This window comes from Pocillopora verrucosa, chromosome 5 (assembly GCF_036669915.1).
Source record: "Pocillopora verrucosa isolate sample1 chromosome 5, ASM3666991v2, whole genome shotgun sequence".
NCBI lineage: Eukaryota > Metazoa > Cnidaria > Anthozoa > Scleractinia > Pocilloporidae > Pocillopora > Pocillopora verrucosa.
The window spans coordinates 9,603,639-9,608,674 of NC_089316.1; positions in this window are offsets into that span (position 1 = coordinate 9,603,639).

Here is a 5,036-nt window from a genome sequence, read left to right on the forward strand (position 1 = left end):
ATTTCTCGCATTTCCATTAAGGTCACGCTGAAGAAGAACTGTCGTGGCGGCTGCCACTGAGGGTTTGCACTGCACTGTGCTATGTGCATAACGCTCTTCCTTTATACATTTGACCCTGTAAATTAACTTTACAAGGACCACAGCGAGAAAGATGCACACTTCATTTCTGTCCAAATGTAACTTTCTCTAGATTAAAAACCTGAATAAATGTCTTGACAAAATGAAGATCACAAATCAACGGCATGGTATCTGAATCACTTGATCCAGCATAAGACACACGTGCCGATCTGGACAGAACAGATAATATCCTAGGTAATGGAGGTGAAATGACGTGTTTCTTGATTCCATTGAAGCTAAAGAAGACGCTTAAGATTTCTTGTGGTTTGAATGCTCTTTCCACGTGCAAGACTATGCGCAAATATGAATTTTAAATTTGAAAATATTTGTACTTTAAATGAGTTTTCCGACTTCAAAAGGCAGGTTTAAAGTAATCGACACCGTGTTGCTCGGTCTGATCCGTTTAATTATAAAACGAAGTAATACGCTACCCTTAGGACAGATTTTCAGCTCAAAGTTCAGTAATGCAGTAATTTCAGAAATATCAACTCAAACCTTGACTAATTTGAACTTCAAACATTTTGATAAAAAAGCATTTTGTTGCCATTACAGAAACATAAGTTCTTAAGGCACGAAGAGGGATTCATCGGCTCAACGTACGGGCTGCCAAATTGACAAGTTCACGTTTCTTTCAATGATGCTAATAATAATACTAACAATGTTATAGTGTGCGCATTGCAAGTCTCAATGCGCTCACAACTACAAAATCAATCTTCAACTCAAACTAGCTAAAACACCAGAGACGTAGAACATATGAAACAGTTCTCATAGTTTAGAGAACAAAATTCCGACATAAAAATGTTTGTAAGGCAGCTTTGAAAGACGAAACCGAAACAACACTTCTAGGAGAATTTAGGAGATTATTCCATAATGGAGGTGCATGGAAAGAAAACGTAAGTTGACGGTATGTCACAGAGTTCACGGTAGGAATAGTAAGGACTGATTTAGGGGATGAACGTAGTATTCTTGTACCAGATTCAATAGATAGATCGACTTTCAAGAGCGATCAACAACAGTGACATTCATTTTCAGCTGTTCTGGTGCTATTATTCGTTTAGATCAATTTCTAAAATAATCACCGTATTTCGAACTGAATTTAGGGTCGTCGGGGTCGGCGTGCTTAATTACAGGCTTATTAAGTGATAGCCGCTGGTAAAGTCGAGCCTCTTCTTACCGGGTAATTTAGTGTTAACAACTGGGTTGAAAACGTAAATTAGCCACCGTAAAGGGTAAAAAGGCTGACGTTTCGAGCGTTAGCCCTTCGTCAGAGCGATAGCGATATTTGAATCGCTCTGACGAAGGGCTAACGCTCGAAACGTCCGCTTTTTTACCCTTTACGGTGGCTAATTTACGTTTTCAACCCAGTTGTTAACACTAAATTACCTGCTATACTCTCCCACCGACGCAGCACCACAGTTTCTTTAGAAACTTACCCCTTTATTCATTCCTCTTCTTATCGGTCACCTTGTATTAAGCCGTCGGCTGTCAAAGTCCTGAATAAAACTCAAATGAAACTAAGAAAGATAAATAGGGGGTTACTTTCTAAAGAAACTGTGGTGCTGCGTCGGTGGGAGAGTATAACAAGATAATTAGGTTTTATCAACTGAGTTGATAATGTAAACTGGCCACCGTAGAAAGCTTTGAAGCTAACGTTTCGGGAGTTGGCTTTTCGTCAGAGCAAAAATTTCGCTTTTGTTTCATTCACTTAATTTCCCTAGTTTATCACAAGCCATTAGGTCAAATGCTTCAAATACGAGCTCAATTCACGTTTGCAAACACCTATATGTGCATAAAAATTAATTAATATTGAATGACCTGGACCTAGTCTGGATGCTTAGTTTCAAACGTCGAACAAGGAAAAGTGCTCAGCCGCCGTCCTCTTTAACATACCAGTCTCTGTCAGAAGAGCTAGGCAAGTTATAAAACAACATTGTAAACCGACGGGAAGGTTTAGCAATCTGGTCTCTGGTAGGTCAGCCGAGATCTTATAATGGCAAAGTTGTTTTGCCTGGCAAGGTCGCCTTAATTTCTGCGGCGAGACAACTTCAGAAGCCAATAGCCAATCAAGCAATCATATACATAGTTTTATGTTAACATAGAACTTTAATATTTTAAATAGAAAAAAAGAATGTGGAAAAAAATATTTATAGTCAGGGAGAGAGGGGGGGGGGGGGGTCTCTAATTACTTTAATCTATAATTTCTGAGATTCTAATCAGACACAATTGGATAGACATTTTACTGTAAGTGGTGCTAGAAAGGAAACTGTAGCGATGTTGACATATATTCCACGGGATGTGGTGTTTATTTGATTCCAGGTTTAACACTTGTCTAAAAAGACGCTCTTTAACTATTTCTTCCTAAAATTTTCGATATAAACTTTATTCCCTTAGTTACGATACGATCCTATGGTTATGAACGCTACTTAAGTGTAAGTGGATATCTCGAGAATTTATTTCCTCTCGGTGATAAATACTATAATAAATATAACAATAACTGCACCAAAAAAAATGCAATACATGCATTTTGACGAGGAACATTTTTCATCATCTAAAAACTCAATTGATGTGGCTTTAATAACTATATCCCAAGTAATCAGGGTAAAACCTTTATGCACATTGAAAAAAGGATTAGAGGACTGGGGCGCTCCACTGTAACAGCAATTACTACTGATTATTTCCAATGGAGTAAGAGATAAAATTAGGATCATTCAGTATCATAACGTATTTAGTGGCAAACGTGGCCAATAGTTAGTAAATATTTCAAATATGGGGGGAGAGGGGGGCGTCTTTATACTTTGTTGTTTCTTTTTCGGCAAAATATTTATTGAAATTTCGAAAATAAGGTTTAATGTTTTATATCAAAATTCTTGTCAAACCACGAAAACTCGATAGCAATTTATCGTGACAAAGCTTATACAAATGAATAACCTACGTCCTTAAGAATGTACGTTTCATCTAAAACTTACGTTTTGCGTCTTCAAAGAGATTTTCGGGAAAAAGTACAATTCTTACCAATTCACATTGATTCCTGCCTGGTACTTAGCTCTGAAAAAACAAGGCGAGGCGAAGTCTGGGCCTAAAACTAAACCCGGACAGAGGGCTGTTGGCTCTATAGCTGAATGACTAATGAAACGAATACTTAGAAAGTTTATATGTAATTTGTAATGGACCCAATAAAAAGATGTATGAAATGGAGTCTGCATGTTTTCTGCTTTTTTTTGTGTTTTTGTTTAACTCACAACTTCATATTAACGTTTTGTGAAGTTGTCTTGAGGGGGAAAGTTCTTTAGTATCGGAGAACGTTTAAACAGGTCCCTAATGTTGGCTCTTGTCCGTGCTTCGAAGATTTGCTCCGAGTTCTAAGAGTTTCCTCTTTCCACCCGCCAGACGAAATTTATTTTCTTGTTGTTTGTTACCTAAGTTGCAAGTCTTACAACCACCATCTGCAATTACGTCTGTCAAGTATCCTTTTTGTAACAACCTGTTTTGTTCGCGAGTGACGCAGAATCAAGAAAAGTGGCTCAACATTGATAAAAATAGGCTTTGTTAGACAAGCGAAAAGTGACCATATATGGCCATTTTTGAACAACGGCGCAACAGCTTCAGAACACATGAGGGATTTGTCGAAGTTTCCGATCAGCATACGAGAGAAAAATTTAAGAGCTCGGAAAGACTGAAGGAAAGACAAATTCGGTGCAAATAACGATGGTGCAGAGGACGGGTAAGTTCGACGGTTGCATAAAGGTGAACAATATTAAAGCTCAGAAGGTGGTAGCTTACAACTATGATGTCGCCTCTGTTTGCTTTTATCTTGCTTTAAACTGGTCAAAGACATATTTAACTATTTATCCAGATACGTACTTCGCTAGGCACTGACGATGAGAGCATTCATTTAGCTAAGAAAGCGAGGCGTACGCCATGTAGTCATAAACTACGAGCAGTCCCTGTCTACTCTGTCCGATCATGATTTTTCAAGCAGACAGCGAAAAGAATATTTGAGAGGAGAAAACAGCAGCGAGAAAGTTGAAGGGGGAATATTTCACTTTCACGCTCGACGGACTATCGAATCACGACTTCACATTTATCTTTCATAGTGGGAGAGCAGTTCAAATCTCGCGCGCTACGCAAGTCAGACTAAATTCGTTGTGTGAATAATAAGTAATAGTAATAGGACTGAGTGCAGTCCAATTCGGTCTGTAATCATACGAGTGATAACAAAATCGGACGACCGTCCGATAAAAAATTATGCGATTTGGCAAAAAAAATTTTTTTTTCCGCTTAGTTACGAACTTTTTCGCGCCGCTTCGGCCAAAGTCCCTCAGCACTACAAAGAACAAAAGGACTATTGTTTAATACTTAATGTGACAAGCTGAGCCAGAACAATAGACCATTTCTTGAGTTGTTGTTTGTTACCTAAGTTACAAGTCTTACAAACACCATCTTCAATTCCATCTGTCAACTATCATCTTTGTAAGAACCTATTTCGTTCAAGGGTGACGCGGAACAAAAAAGACAGAGAAGTAAAAAGAGTAGGGCCGAGGAAAACAGTTGTAAAAAAAAAAAGAAAAATCAAACTAGTCCTTAAACCGAGATAAACTTTTAGTTGTTTATTCAACATTAGAAATCCTTTAGATTAAGGTCCACTCATACAGCTTCAAAATTAATTACCGTAAGCGAGGTGGACTTAAACAGTGTGATGAATCTTGAGATCTGTATTCATGATTGTGGTCCTTATTAATGGATTATTCGTCCTTTTCGATCTGTCAGTCAATTCGTCTTGGAATAGTGTGCTATTGTCCTAGAAATCTCGCTTACTTCAACTCAGCGTGACTATTCTCAATCAAAGTCACGCACATCACGCATGGGTTCAACTGAATCGGGTTTGTCATTAACATAGCAGGAATGAAAGCTTTGGTGGC